Here is a 17,239-nt window from a genome sequence, read left to right on the forward strand (position 1 = left end):
TTCGTAAACTATCAATTTTATTTTTTATTTCAACTTCATTTTTTCAATTTTTATTTTTTTTTTAAATTTTGATTTTTAAATTTTTATTTAATTTTCTCATTTTTCCAATTTTTTAATTTTTTTATATTTTTATTTTTTTTAAAATTGTTATTTTTTTCAAAACTTTGATTTTCTGATATTTTTTTAATTTTCTACCTTTTTTCCATTTTTTTTAATTTTTTTCTAATTTTTTAATTTTTTTTCGAATTTCCTAAATTTTTTCTTTCAAATTTTTAATTTTTTTTAAATTCCAAAAAACTTCTTTTTCTTTTCTTTTCTTTTTTTTGTACAAAAAATTATTTTTTTTACAAATTTTAAATTTTTTTTGAACTTATTAGAATTTTTTTTTCAAATTTTTTTTAAAAGATTTTCAGATTTTTGAAATTTTTAAATTTTACAAATTTTTTTTTTCATCATCACACAACTGTTCCCGAAGCCATGCAGTCGAAAAAGCGATAAATTAGACTTAATTAATTTAAAGTTTGAAAAACACAGAGTCTAATACATAAGAGAAGACATAAGACACAGTCTAAGACATAAGCTTGCAAATTCAAATTTTCAACATTCAATTTACAATTTCCGAAAAATTCAAATTATTTCCATAAAAATCTTCAATCCATTCAACTCCAACCTCAAAAAAGAAAATTCCCAGCCCACACTCTTCACACTACATAACTATAAACTTTACATCCTATAAGTATACCAAAGGCACTGGTGAAATAAAAAATAATATATATAAACTAAAAATTAATTTTATGGTAATTTGTGATGATGAAATGATGATATAGCTGATAAAAATCTGTACAAAAAAAAGTATAAATCGTTAGTTGAGCATGTCAGTGGTCATTGAGCTTCCCCAGACGTCTCTATTTGAACCTGTAATTAGAGTAAATTATCATAAAAATTAATTTACATTTAAATTAAATTACTAAATATTGTGATTAATAATAATTTATAGATAGCATGCATATTTGAACATAAAAGCTGTTGATTTTGCATATTTCATTATGCGAACGAGTCATGTGTTGGATTGTACCTTACAACTTGCTATAAACACGGAAATTTCGTGTCCAAATTTTTTATTAATTGGCACAATCTATATTGAGAATCATAAGTTGTAAATTAGCGCTGCATTTCATGCTCGAAAGAATTTTTCTTTTTTTGTTAAGAAATCTTTAACCTGCGCTTGACTGCACTGACCGCAGCCAGTGTATGCCTTGATATAATGACTCATGCTGTTTATTCTTTATTATACTCTCCGAGTGTGAAACTCATGAATCATTTTACATTTTATTAGCACATTATAATGTCTGTATGAGTTATTTCGTATAGCAGTTCCAGTACAAGTCAGGAAGAAGAGAAACTTTTTGATTCAATAAAGAAATTATTTTTTTATAAGATAAGCATGTCGAGGTATAACAAGAAGCTGTCAGAAAAAAATCATGTAAAATGAAGTTGAACGGACACCTTATAAAGGTATATGAAGTAATCATTTCTTTGTCTATTTTATACAGTTAGCTAATGTAAATGCGAGGTTATAAAGTTCTGTGGATTTGTCATTGTGGGTGGATTTAGAATTCGATTGTAAACAGGTGTGGATGATTGCGAAACTGTTTTTTGATATCATTAGCTATTGAAAATTATGGAATATTTCTTGAGAAGTATTCAGAGTGCGATATGAGAAGAAGTAATGAAAATCAAATTATTTGAAAAATTGTTAATTTTGATGCAGTTTTACTGGTTATTATGGATCATGTAACCAAAATGTTCTTTAGAATATTTTGGTTACATGCGTGATTAATTAAATTTTGGTTAATAGTAAAAAAACGCTTAAAAGAAGTTTAGAACATTTGACAAGATATTCCAAAATTCATAGGTCTTGATAAAGTTTTTTGATCTTAGCTTAGTTTTGACCGAAACTTAATTTTGACTTATTTTGGGATAGAAATAAAAAATTGCGAAATTCTTTTATAATGTACTAAAATGAAGTCTTATCAATATTATCTTACATATTCCAAAAAATCCTAGTCATTTCTATGAAATCATTCACACATTCTAAATTGCTCTATTCACAAATATTTTAATTTGATATTAAAAATCATTCTAAATATCTAGAGCAACGTTGTATGAACTTTTTTGCGACAAGGTACACCTTCGCACTTGATACGATTCATGAAATTTCAAAAAAATTTATAAATTCGGTAGCACACAGTTTGTCTAGAACAATTCTAATCTTGAACAGAACTAACTCTTTGTTAGTTTGAGGATTTAAATAAGAATTGATTGTTCATCTAATAAGTAATTAATTTTGGGTCATTAAATTATACTATCATCTTGGCTACTTCTAAAAGAGATTTAACCCGGATGACAGCTACCCGGATGACATACAATATAAGAAGTTCAAAAATAGGTCACGGACATTGCTCTACCAATACCGCAGCCGAATTTACATTGACCAACATTTGAATGTCGTCGGTTTCATCCAGGATATAATAATTCTAAAGTAGGAGCAATGGGTTCAATGAGTTCAACAGATCGATGATCGCAGTGCTTCTTTTCTTTAAGCAAATCCAACAAATTATTCTGTTCTATTTTATTCTACATTGATATGATGCTGACTTGGTATGGTTCTTCTCCCGAATGGACAAAAATAAGTTTTAATCTTTTGCTGGCAAGTTAATGTTCAGTTGATGACTAGTTCTAACGTATTTTTGTTCAGTCTGGTCTATTTGCATCTTTAAAAACTAATTCACGATTTTTAGTTCAGTTTTCCCTATTTTCCAATTAAAATTTGTTCGAAGTTCTTAATTTTGTATCAAAAGTAATTAAGTAAGTCTTGAAAATGACAAAGCACTTGACTACAATCGAAAGAACTACCTACTCTATTCACAATTTGTCAAATTATCCAACATTTATGTGAACATATTTCATAATCTTTATGAAAAAAAAAATCTATTATAACATTTTGCAAACATTAGCATTATTATCATCCCATAGTCATAATATAAATCTCCCAACACTTTCGATTGTGAATCATTCAAACAAGTTTATTTTAATAATATTCGTCTATCTTCCCAATTTTACATTTATATCACTTAATTTATTCATTTTGATTTCATGATTGTCCTCATAAATTTCTTTTGTAAATGCACGAGTGTTGACGCAATTTTCTGATTCTAACTGGATAGACATTTTTTTTTTGCACAATTGTGTTATTCAATTTGCATATTTGACATGTAAATTTAAAATTCTGGACGTTGGATGCAAGTTGTGTCCATAGAAAAAAAAACAATCTAATATAAATTCAATAAATAATAAAAGATAAAGGCATAAAAAGCAGTAAATTTACATATTTTCAATATTTATGCCTGCATCATTCAGTCTCTCCCCTATCGTAATCCAATTTAAGTTCAAAAATTGAGTCATACGAACCTCTTAAATTTAAAATGCGTATCGGAAAGCAGTTTCATCAGGAACAATAGCGATATTGTCGATTTATCTCCATCCTTGTCTTCTTCTTTGTCACATTTCTTCTTCTTTTTAACCACTAAGAATTTGAGTTTTGATTTCTTTGACTTTTGTTCTCGATTTTCAAATGGAACTGCCATTTTTCACACGAGTTGGCTTTTTTTGCTTGGGTAAATATTTGAGGCACTTAGTTGGGGGTCTTGAGTTGTGTTGTGTCAATATTTGGAGTTTTGATTTGTAGAAATTTTTTACCTATAAGGAAAGTTGAGAAATTAAGAAAAATTAGTATCTTGAGAACTTCAAATGTGAATGAAAATAAAAGAAAGGTTTCAAAGAATTTAAGAATTTGTTATGCGAATTTTTAGTATTTGATTTTTGAGAAATGTTAAAATTTTTGAAAAATTGATAAAATTTAAATTATTTAAATTCAAAGAATTGCTTTAATTTTCAAAAATTAAAAGAATCTCAAAAAATCAAAAAATAAATTGTTTTAAAAAGCTTTTTTTGTGAATGGATATCTTTAATAAAACTAAATTTTAGTTGTTTAATTTGCTAAATTTAATTATTACATCACTAAATATTAATTTTTAAAAATGTTGAAAGTGATAAAAATCAAAGAAATATTTAAATTTTTGAGAAACTAAGAAGTAATAAAATATTAGAAACCAAGCAATTTTTAAAATTTGTAAATGCTGCAAAAATGTTTTAGCATTGAAGAAATTAAAGATTGTAAGAAATTGAAAATTAAGGAATCTTAAATAATTTTGAAATGCTTAACTTTAGAATTAAGCACAGAATTTTATGTTAAAATTTTTATAAAATGAAACTTTAACTTTATAAAGTTTGATAATTCAAGAAAACTAAAGATTAAAAAATTTAAATATCATGTAATATAAATTCCAATTATTCAATAATCAATTTTGAAAAATGTCAGGAAAATCTCAATTTAGTTAATTTCTTAAAAATATTAAAATTTGAGTTGTGAAAAATTGAAGATGAAGTTTTCAAAAATATTTCAAATTTTAAGTCTTGTATCAGTTTAAATTTAAAGTTTTAAATTTCAATTTTCAAAAAGTTATGAAATCTGTTCATCAGATTGTAAATTATTTAAAATTTATTAAAATATGTTTGAAAAAAGAAGTTTGCATAACTATTTTAGCGGAACTTAATTTCAATATTAATTTATATTTGTATTCAACTATCAACTTGTTGAACTATAAAAATCTTTTCAGCGTTTTTATTTTTCTTTCAGAATTTTCTTGTAATTTACTGCAAAATCTTTTTTCAAAGTTTCTTTAAATTTAAGTTTTTTTCAAAATTTGGAAAATAAACTTAAAATATTAATTAAATTTTAAATCTTGAAAATTAAACTTTTAAATTTTTTTAAACTTCGAATTTCATTTCAATTTAAAGAATTGATTCAAAATCGCAAAACTTTTAAAAATTTTAAAACTTAATTTTTAAACAAATAAAAAAAAATAAGAATCTATAAAAAATATTCAAATTACTTTTTTTTTCAATTTCACAATATGTCTTCTTCTCCACTTTATATTAAAACAAGCCACACACTTTCTCTCTTATTTAAAACTACGTAAAATCTTTCGTTTCTTAAAAAAAAAAAAATATTCAATACAAAAAGACGGTCTTACTTCGTCGAAAGTCTTTAACAAGCTGAAGATTCTCCAATGTTTACTAAAAAGACAGTCGATGCGTCCAACACAATCAAATCACATGCAACGTCATCCCCACCACCATCCCTTCTACTATGAAAAACTGCTCTGATTTCAATGTTTTCATTCACTAACACAACGATAAAATTTAATATTAAATAATGTGTAGCTGTGTGTGGATGACTGCACAAAGAGAAATAAAGAAAGAAGTTCAGAACAACTTCTCGACTTCCTTACGAGAATTTTTTTTTATATTACGAAATCACGAAAAAAATTGTTTTTTTTAGGGAAGAAACCATTTTCTGGATGTGCTATAAGAATGAGATGGATATAGGAAAAAAATGGAAAAAAGGACGTTCGTGTCTTCTTCTTCTTGCCAATGGAAATTCATTATGTCCCGAATGCGGACAAAGGAGGACTTAATCGTGATGGAAAGGAGTTTTATATTAGAAATGGTGAAAATTTCGGAACCAAAAATTGAGTTTTTTTTACGCATTTAGTGCTTCATCTTTTTATGACTCATTTTTGCAGGCAGTCAATGGACTTGAAATAATCGTTTTTTTTTGTGTAGATAAAAATCAAACAAGTTTCATTCAGAATTCTTTTTTTATGATTATTAATAAATGATATCGGAACTTTTTTTAATGGGTTCAATAGCTTTTGGAACTGATTAACTGTACATGCACGTCCTTGAGTGAATTTCTACTGATTATTCAGTAGGTGTTAATTTCTAAGGTTAGGCATCTGATGATGTGATTGGGTTGGAATTCTTATTGGATATTTAACACTTTATTTCGTAAGATTTGGAAATTTTGTGCTGAATACCAAGAATGTTGAGATGTTAAGTAGGTCATTGACATATTTTTTGCTTCATTCTTTTGAGTTTCGTAAGATTATTTAATAGTTTTTTTGCTTAGTATCTGTGATGCTCATGATGATCAGTTTATACCAAATAAGGCAAATCGCAGATAAGGCAACAAATTCGGCCACAGATTGCCCTGACTCTAATCTAAGATTGAATTTCACTGAAACCTGCCACAGGCCAGGTCACGACGGTTTGGTGACAGATTTTTTTGACTTGTCTCCTCTAAATGTTATCAGGGGCTATTAATAGATATCTAAAATTGTTCAAAAGCTTGAAACTGATCAATTACTGTTTGTTAAGATAACACAAGTTGGATAATTTTTGATCAATGTTATACACTTGAAATTGTCACTTTAAACTGGTTAAGTTGTTAAATAATGTTTACCAATTATCAAGAGTAATTTAGCAAAAGTAATTGTTATCCTATGAGAGATCAATTTTTTTCATTTCCTTCCATCTGACCTCTAAAGACAATTCACCTTTAACTAGGCGGTAGAAATAGGGACATTTCTAAATTTGGCACTATTCGGGTTCTTTTGGACTATGTTGAGTCTTTATATTTAAAGAACTATTTAAATTAGATTAGAAACTTGCAGTAAATAATTGTAATTCCGAAAAAAATATTTTCAGTCCTGGGCTTGAATCCGGAACTTCAAAACAAAAATGTTAAAAATTTGTTAAAAATTTCAAAACTTGAATTGAGATTTCAAAAAATCGAAACATTTTGAGGCTTTGTCCGGAAACAGCAGGAAGATAGAAAAGTATAGCAGCGTCCCAGTTAAAATACAGCAGATAACCGCACTACTTTTATCTGTTCAAATCTAGAAAATCCAAATTATCGTGTGGTTCATGATAGTTTAACAATCAAGTGTGAAGCCAATCTTTTGACGACACTGCTGTCTGCTGTCTGCAGTCTGCAAAAATAAGCTCGCATTTTTATTACATATGACTCAAAAAATTTATATGAGAAACATTGCTGTATAATTTATTACACCATTGAGCTACTTTGCTCATTTCATGGACAATGAAGATTGCAGATCCTTTAGCTCTACATTTCATAAATCGATGAAATCCTTCTAAAAAGACCAGGAGCATACTCAGTTGTATATTAATTGGAATTTAATTTAGAATTAAAGACGCTAATTAAGATTAAGTTTTATTAAGAAGAGCTGACCAGGAGGACATCAATCGAGAAGTCCTTTCGCGTAAATATGGCTGGATAGGTCACACAATTCGAAAACGGAATAGTGTTGTAGCTGAGGATTAGACACAAGCTTGCTATACTACCCTTGGTTGGAATTACAAGGAAAAAGGCGTCCAGGTGCTACAAGAGCAACATGGCGTAGGACGGTAATGAAGGAATGCCAGTTAGATATCAAAACTGAGAATTATGATGAGTATGATCATTGACTGCTGAGGCTTTATCCATTATTATTATTGTATTTAGCTACTTTCACTGCAAGTATTCTTCAGCATTATAAATAGAAAATTTTATATGAAATATTCTTCTATTAATTCTAGAAAATCCCATTGAATCCGTCAACATTTAATAAAAATGAAAATTCACAAAAATAATAAAATAATACTTTCATATCCGCCACAGCACCATCTTCAAGCTAGATTTATTAAAACTTCTAAATCACCACAAATATTCCATCCCATGCTGAGTTGAACATTTTCCGACATTTTCATTCTCAAAATAAATTTTCATCTAATATTTTCTCGATAAATCCATGGTATGGACATGTCGAAAAAGGCGTTATTTTTTTGTTTGAATTTGAAAACCGTTAAATTTTCAGTAATTTTAGAAGAAAATGTGCAAAAAATTCCAAAATGTCAAATACTTTTTCTGACACTGAAATGTCCATAAAATAACCTTTTAGCTATTCAGATAAGATTCAGAGCTGCGCTAGTGCGATACGCGGCTTATGATTGTTTAACGAGTAAGGGTGCGCCACTGCACTTAATAGACATACAGTTTATAGTGGGATCAGAACCACTCGTTTGATGACATTACTGCCTGTAGCCTTCAAAGCGAGGCTGTGAGCTGCGCTGACAAGTCCATAGCATGCATAAATCCATCTTCAAAGCGAAAATTTGACTGACGTCAAATTAGTCACTCAAATTAATTCATGTCTACCTTAAAATGAATCATGAAAAAATAATTGTGTCATCATAAAACACTTAAACTATTTAAAACCAAAATTGTCAATAACTGAGGCTTAATGTAAATATTATTTTTTATCACATAAACTTGAACTCGATTTTTGAGCTCAAAAAAAATACGATAAAAAAATTTTTAAAACGCAATTAAATCAACAAATTTTTAATTCCTCGTTTTAAGGCACCAGCACAATCTCTGTAATTGGACACTGTTCATAGTTTTGTTGATGATTTTTAGAGCTCCATAAAATGTCACTTATTAAGTAGTTCAAATGAATCGTCTCATTTTACAATGTGATAAGTGAATAAAAAAATAATAGAAGATTAACATAAAGGCATGAGACGGTTGAATGACATAAAGTAGCAAATGGAAATTGATAGCTCAGTTGTTTGTACGATAAGAATCGGTGTGCTAACAACAAAAAAATATATACGAACTAATGACTTATTTCTACATTTATTTGTAGCGATTCTGGGGAAATTTAGAAACCTGTTTGGGTTTAGTTGTAACCACGAAATGAGTTGATTTTTTTTTTGGGTTTGATTTTGGTGGTTAAGGCGCATTTTCTTGGTTGATTTCTTTAAATTATTAATTTACTCAATTGAAGTACTTATCTACTGACTTCTTTAGTCTTACAGATCAAATGTAACCCATGGCCTCCCTCAGTTGGCGATGTACTTACTTTCTTACTTACTTCGATGGCCGTACAAATCAACTGTGATCCATGGCCTCTCTCAGATGACACTTAAAACTGGCTCTATCGTTGGCTTTTGCCTGCCAATTGAGTTGGCGATTAACAATTTATTGCAAGATACCACAAGTCAGAATTCGAGGCCCTTCTTAAGCATTTCTTTTCCTCTCATAATTTTAAATTATTGAGCTTCTTTAAAGTGTTTGCTAAAATAAGTTGCGAAGACCTGCATATCGCATCAAAATATCATGTATCATTTTGTTTTTGGATAAGTTGATACAAAATGTCCCCAGGTTAGCGTGACTCCAACGTGGAACCGAATCATGTCCAATTTAATTTGAAGCGTGAACCTTTGAAATTCGCAAGAGTAGATGTCAGACACTTTACCAATGTGAGTATCATCTGACTTAATCAATTATGAATTATGAAGCTTTGTGTCAGTCGATACTGAAATTATCCTACACGACACACTACTGCGATGTACTGTTGTATGCCAAAACATTGATTATTTGATCCAAATGTCTTAAACGCTCCAGAGATTCTAACTTAGTCAAATTAAAATAAATTGACAGAAAGACAGTCAGACAAAAAGAACCTCCTCAACAATTCCCTATTTAACCTACAATCCACAAGAAAACGCATTCAATTATGTCTTTTTTTCTCATTTAATTTAAAATACACTTAAGAGTGAAGTAAAAAAAAATATGATGAATCATATTGTTGCCTTCATTGCCTTCAATATCGATACACACTCTTGTTTAAAATATGAAAAAAAAAAAAGTGTGGCAAGATGTAATGAAAATTAACGGTACTTTATGACTAATGTCAGCATGTTATTTATATATACACAAAAACTGAACTCAAAACTTATGTTTTGACTTGCACTTTAAATATTATTTTATTTTTTTCATGTCCCGTGTTGTTTGACACTTGAAAAGAGATGTGAAAATAAATAAATCGTTACTATGAAGAGAATGTATAACAAAAAGGTATACATAAAGTAGACTTTATGGCGTCTGATCGTAATTATCTGAGGTAATTGAGACATTTGGAGTTTATTTTTTCTAAGAAGATTAGTTTTGGATAGAACGTGTTAATTAATCGGTCATTGTTTATTGTGTACGAGCGATTTTGTTTATTTAGCAATTCAATTTTTGGTTTCGATAATTTACGCGTTTTTGTTAATGTAAAGGTACAGATAAGATTATTATTCCGTTATATCTTTTTGTTTTGGAATATAGAACAAACTCTTTATTTGGAACTTTCTCTTAATAGCTGACTATTGATAATTTGCGATCTAATCATTAATAAAAATATTTCGGATATTCGCAAATATTTTTGAGACACAAATTAACATTTTTGTGTTTGAATAGAATTTGAATAATTTTTATTGCAAAAACGTGCGGGATTTATGTCTTATTAGTCAGACTAGACTAATAGATTGTTCTGCTTTGTTTTTTTGTAAAATGAATGCTCAATTGTTATACATTGTTTGCTAATATATGAGATATATTGGTCATTTGTTCATTTATTACACGAATTCTTAAATGAACGTTTAATTCTTATATTCGCTTATTTTCTTACTTTTCGAGCTGTACTGATTAATTGTGATCCATGACCTCCCATAGATGTCGCCTAATGCTCTATCGCTGGCAACAGCTTGCCAATTCCTGATTTGAAGTGCTACTTTAGAGCGTTGACTTATTTTGTTTGCTTTTAAGGGAGTCTGTAATATAAAATAGACATTAGTAGACATAGACTTTCCTAACAGACAAAGAGACTATTCTGCACAAGGCAGCGAAAAAGTGGCATTAATCAAGCGGCAATATAATGCTTTAAGTATGCTCATATGGTTCGGATCCCACTATAAACTGTAGGTCTAAAGAGTGTGGTACAACAGATTTGAAAGCGCAGTGCCTCCAGCTCATAAAGCTGGGCCCTTAAGTCAGTCAATTAGTCAATGCTCATTAATGTAAGCATGCTCTTTGTATTTTAGGGCTAACTTTCAACTAGTGTTAGTCCAAAATTACTGGATTTCAGGTAAATACCGCAGGCTTGCAGCTTTGGACGACGAACTATACCCGAGCGAAAAATAATACTTTAGAATTAGACATCAACTGGTCATTAATTTGCCATTGACTAGTTCTAACGTATTTTTTTCAATTCGGGATAAGATATGACCAAAAACAGCAGACAAGAGTACGTAAAATGCAGAAAATGTTGGCCTGCAGTTCTTGGACGAACCCTAATATTAATTCTCATCACAATGAAAATTTGGATTCTCTTGAACTTCGTTACTTCTTCTACTTATATTCAAAGTTGATGCTATTTGAAACTCACTGACAGTTGAAATTCCAAAAATATTGAATTTTGTCGATCAAATTTAACTGCAATTACATAAAATACTCGGCAAGAAGAAACGACTAATTGTCAATTTTTTCGCTCAAAATCAGCATTAATTCAGGACCATCGAAATTAGAGTTGAATTAAAGTACATTTCATGTTATCCATAAGATTCAAACTTAATACAAACAACTCCAGAACAAAGACACAAAACTACTCAATTTTACCTTCAAACATCACATTAAGAACCACTTTATAATTTTCACTTTAATCACTATAAATTAGTAATCACATAAAATAAGACTTAATGCGATTATACTCAAGTAATCTTAATTATTTCATAATAGCCAACTTACTTCATTAATACCGTAATACAAACGAACATAACATAAACGGGCGCCAATATCAATGACTATATTTGAATAAGCGACGTCTTCTTTCCATCCTCATTTCTCATTGTCGTCATATATGGTGTCTGGCTGAATCGTTCTGCATTCAAGGAAAACTGAATATACTTGAGATGAAATTATTGCTTCTACTGCTGAAAAGTCGGAAGTTTTTTATCGCATAAAGATAAAAGGAACAGAAAATAAATGGCAAGAGCCACCCTAGAAGATGTGCTTTATATTGTTTACTGTTCCAAAAGTCAACATTAATATTTTTTGATAATTGTATCCAAAGACTAGCACTAGCTTTATGTTGCACACAAAATATAACCGAAACAAGAGATAAGTAGCAACAAAAGGAGCATGAGAAAGTCAAGCAAGTAAAATTGGAAAATCATGTTATAACGTGTCGGCTATTGTCTATACCTGATAATGTGATGAAGATCCGTCCATAAAAAAATCTAAGTCCATGGTCATCTAAAGGAGAAGCAGTTAATGCACAATACAGTCGATGATAACAAAAGGAGTATGTCTTGCAACATTATTGGATATATGAGCATATTCAACCCCCGCAAAGAGGAACAAATCAATGGCAAAAAAAATAAACAGAAGTGGAAAGGGACGTTAGAAGTATTAAGCTTCTCTACACATGCATCATGCTTTAACATACAACATAAATCCATTAAAGTATATTTCTGGTTCCTAATTGACCCAAAGACATTAATTGTTCCTTAATATGCTCATCCATTGCATCCATTTAACAATATTCAATTCATTTTCGGAGCTGTAAACTTTATTTTTTTTTATTTATTTTCTCTGCTTTTGTCCACTTCTTTTTATGCCTTCTTTCTGTTCCTTCTTTTTCGACAGTTTTATTCCTCATTTTATTTTCACCATTTTTTCTTGTGTACAGTTTATACATAAATTTTACGGAGCCACAGGTGTTCAATAAAGAAATCTTACTACGATTTTCAAATGCAGTTTCTTCTTCGTCTTCTTCTTATACTGCTTGGTTCCTATGTTGATGTATAAAAGAAACTCAGACACTTGTTAAATTGAGAACGTCAAAACGATAAACGAAATGAAAATTAAAACCTTTTGGGGATTCAAACAAAAAATAAAAAAAATAAAAGAGATAAAATAATAATATTGGGGGTTATTTGGAGGTTATGTCGACTGACAATTGGATTTTAGGTCTACTTTAGGATGATAAGGATGTCATTTGAATCTTTGTATATCTTTTGAATGAAATACATCTTGAGCTCATACTCATAAGGTCAAAACTACGCTAAGCACACCGGTCAAGTAATGCCATTAGTTGACAAATGAGGATAACCTAGGATTGATCAGAAAACCTTAAGAACATGATCCATAAGCTGCAAGATTGTAGATCTATTATGTAGAAAGATTAGGTTTGCAGATTTTGGGAGATACCTACTAAATATTATTGTGTTTGAAGTTATAGCTCGCACAGCATAATTCAGTTAATTGATTAAAAATCTGGCATCAGATCGGCGTGACTCTGACATGGTGCTGGATTTAAGCCGAATCGTGAACCAAGACAAAGTTATGCCGGCCTTGGCTAGGCTTTTAAACGGTTGACCGATATGTGCTATTCAGGTTGGATCAATCTTAAATAAGGCTCAGGTATGTCAAGAATTGAAGGTCAACGCATCTGAAACGCACCAAGTTCAGCCCTAATGTTGCATATATGAACTTTTATTCTAAGTGTCTGACTGATTGTTGGTTTGCCATTGCCAGAATGCACCACGTGAAGGTGAAACAGATACTTGGATAAGAGAGTCTGAAGGGTGATGAGCATCTGTATTGCGCATCACTTTCCTTTGCAGTAGAAGAATAAGATTCCACTCTGCTAAAACACCTTACAAGATCAGTGACATCATAGACAGACAAACCCCCAATAGCAATATTGACAGAAAGGCGAGGAGCTAGATGTGTCGAAAATTTGTAAAAACACAAAAAATAATCGATGAAGATGCATCAGATCATCAAATAAGTCTCTGTGTGACAGTTCCTCCATATCGAGATTTTTAATTTGTTTTATGCATAATTTTGTCATGAAGATGCTCACTCAGTGATAAGGAACAATTTTTTCATCTCTGCTGCTTCATTTTCAATTTATTTTTAATTATCGGGAATTTAAGCTTTAAAATCCGATTTGGACCCAGAATGAGTAGATGGCAACATATGAAGAAGAAGTGATTCCTGTGTTGTTTCAATAGATTAGTGCACGCAACTCATTGTTGCGTGTAATGGAGTAGTCAACTCGATAGTCAAGTTTTGTCTATTTCATCTAACTCGAATGTATATAATTAGAATGATAAACAGTTCAGCATCAGCATCAAGTTCGGTTCAATTCTCTCCAAAAAAAAGTTTTAATTTCGATTTAAAAAGATTTATTTGATTATTTTTGTTTCTCTTTCTTTTGTGCTTCATCATGCTGTACTTTCTACTTCTTCTTGTTCTTCTCATATTCATATTATCATTATTTTTCAAACATCATAAAACATCATGCCCATAACGAATTCACAGTTGCTACTTGCGTTACACAAACTTTTTACTTCTTATTCTTATTGTTCCTGCTTTGATTCTTTTAACGGTCGTTGGTGCTGAAACGAAAATTTGAATGACATGGATTTGGATGGATAGAGTAAAAATTGATAAAGATGACGAGATAGGAACAAAAAGGCAAGAAAAAAATGAATAATCAATCAATGAGACGTGGAAAGAAGACAATGACTTGCATTAGACTGATTTCTATTAACCATACTTAATTATTAATGTTGCAACATACGCTTGTATTATCTGATGATGTCGCCAATGGAAATGCTGATAAGTTCAGTGTTTTGTTGTGTTTTGTAAGATTTTTGATTAAAAATATTAATAATTGATTCTTTTCTTGTTGAGATATTGATGCCAAATGTTGATATTTAAATGATTTGTTCACTTATGTAGCAATAGAACTAGATACAGGAATATAAATCGATCAGGAAGTTTAATTATTAATGATTTTTCAATTTTTTCACTTGTTTGTTTTTGGTTAACGAAAACTGAACGAAACTTGACGAAATTTTGGAAACCTTACACTAGAATTTGTATGGTTCTGAAAATTTAAATTCTAAATAACCGTTAAAAACTGTTTCAATGATTCTATTGCAATTATCAGCCTCAATTCCTCAACAATCAATCAAATGATATCAATCCACAACTTCAGCCATTAAGCAAGTGTGAAACCATTCTCAATACCCTGATTAACATCAAATCAAGCTTCAACTGCACGTGTGCAATTGGAATTGCTATAAAATTATGCAACTATATCCATTTCTATTAATTATATTGAATTGGCATCTTATCATGCACATTATACAGTTGTAAACACTCGCATTCAATTATGAAATGGATATTCTTACTTAAAGACATCACTTTGACAACACCAGTCCAATTAATAATAATTAGTCTAGGAATATTCCTCATACACATTTGTGCACGCAGAATCCATCCAATGCATTGGATCTATTATTAGCAAATGAGCATAACGAGACATAAAGGAGTTTGATTGTTGCCATAAACTTGAACCTTTATGTATAAAGTTCAATTTTAACGGTTTTATATGATGTAAATAAATGGTCAGCAGTAAGCAAAGTAAGTAAAAACGCACGTGTGCCTCACAACAGGTTTCTTCTTCTTTTTCTTCATGATTGTGTTTCATTTACTCTCTCTCCATGTCCATGTCGTGCTGACTATTAACTGCATTGGAGTAAAGAAAGAAGAACATCTCAGCAGTTAAGTTGTTTGTACCTTTATTTTTATATTCTAAACTTCTCAACATCATCATATTCAGCGTTTCTTTTGTTTTGTTTTGTGCTTCTTTTGCAATTTCTCTTCTTTTTTATTTCTCAAGATTATGTTCTATTAGCAGGCTTTGGTGTGTTTTGTTTGATTTTAATGTGGTTTTGTTGTTGTTGGTTTGGAATTGGAGTTTGTGACGCAGTTTGTGGAAGGATGGAACTGACAGAATGATATTCTGCTGTTTTGGATGGAGTCTTGAGCAATAATACGTTAGATCCAGGGGACGAACAAATCAGATGACAAAATTTGTTACTTTTTCTCAAATTTTTTGTCATTTGGCACATAAATGTCCGTCTCGCGGCTGTATCAGTACTAGAACTATGAACAACTACTTAGAGATGCAAAACAGACACTTGTAATAGGCAAAAACCGTACAATTTGTATGGATTTGTAATAAAAAATCATACAAATTATCAAGAATTTGTATGGTTTTGCCTGTTTTGCCAGTCAAAGGTGCCTATTTTGCAGTTATTCAATTATCAATCTTAGATCAAGAACTTCCTGGAATAGCCAAGAGTGATTGTGCATGACATGGAAATGACTTGAAGCACAAAATCCATTTCTTCTCATATTACTAAATCCATTAAAGATCCTGATTCTTCAAATTGACTCAAAAACAGTAGAAAGGTAAGGAATCAACCAATTAATATTGATGACAAATTTTTATTTTAGATCCTGTTATACCTTTTTTCATGTCCAAAATCATTTATCCAAATGTGTGAAAAGTCCTTATTAGTTGTTTTGAATCAAATCGTCTCTCACAGTCACAGCATGAAATAGAATTAAGATTTTTGGTGTTTACCTGAAGCTGCTACAGTGGCTTAAATGAGGTTACAACACGAATCCAATTAATTAAATTTAGAGCTTTGTATTGGAAGTTGGTTTGATGTCTGAATTTTTTGTTTGATTCTGAATGTTTACTGTTGAAGTTCAATCATTTTGGCATCATCTCTAGGGACAGTTCATGACCAAGGGTCGGACACTCCAAAATTTGTCACTTTTATCCCATTTTGTCATTTTTCATCCAAAATGTCCACCTGGAAATTAACAGCTAGTTTACAGCAAGTAAAGTAAGTACAGTAAGTACAGTAAGTACTCTACAGGAGTGCATCCATGGCTTTCTTCACAAGTTGTCAACTTACAGTTTTGAGTCAGAGACTATATAGTGTCCAATCAGTGTTTAAAAACATCCTCAAATTCAGCTTAACCTCTAAAATTTCAAAAAATATCAAAATGTTCCAAATGCCTACTCAGATGAACTTTATATATCTTTATATATCCACATGTATGTAAATAATAAGATCACATTATGACATTCGTAAGACGATCGTGACTAGAATGATACACAATATCAAATCAAAAAGACACTCGACAAAACAACTGACTGCTCATAATGTATTACTACGCAGCTATAAATCTCATTTAGCATATTTAAATGCATGCATGCAGGTTCCATTTCTATATATGACTTACGATTAATTTGTTTAAAATTTTCATGCAAATTCATAAATTAGAAGTAAAAAAAAGTTGAAGATTTTTGCATAAATATCCAATAACTTTATTCCAAATGAGAATTTAATGCGCATAAATTATGAAGTATAGACAATAAAATTGGACATTAAATTGATCCTCACTTAACTCTTTCTTTGCCTTCTTATTCTTCTATGGTCAACACTTTTAATGGGTTAACATGCTCAACACAATGTTGCCTTTAAATGGGATTTAATGTATTGGAAGTTATTA

At 30.1% G+C, this 17,239-nt stretch overlaps 1 long non-coding RNA gene across 1 annotated transcript; it reads right to left on the reverse strand.

Annotated features, from left to right (window-relative positions):
* Positions 1 to 279: 279 nt before the first annotated feature.
* LOC139090296 (uncharacterized) lies at positions 280 to 5,163 on the reverse strand. The gene is made up of 3 exons (XR_011544363.1): positions 5,016 to 5,163; positions 3,472 to 3,759; positions 280 to 915 (listed from the first exon to the last, which is right to left on the reverse strand). It is a non-coding gene; the product is annotated as an uncharacterized lncRNA (long non-coding RNA).
* Positions 5,164 to 17,239: the final 12,076 nt, after the last annotated feature.

The sequence above is a fragment of the Chironomus tepperi genome, unplaced genomic scaffold (assembly GCF_022539635.2).
Source record: "Chironomus tepperi strain 1889 unplaced genomic scaffold, CSIRO-AGI_Ctep_v1 contig_217, whole genome shotgun sequence".
Taxonomy (NCBI): Eukaryota; Metazoa; Arthropoda; class Insecta; order Diptera; family Chironomidae; genus Chironomus; species Chironomus tepperi.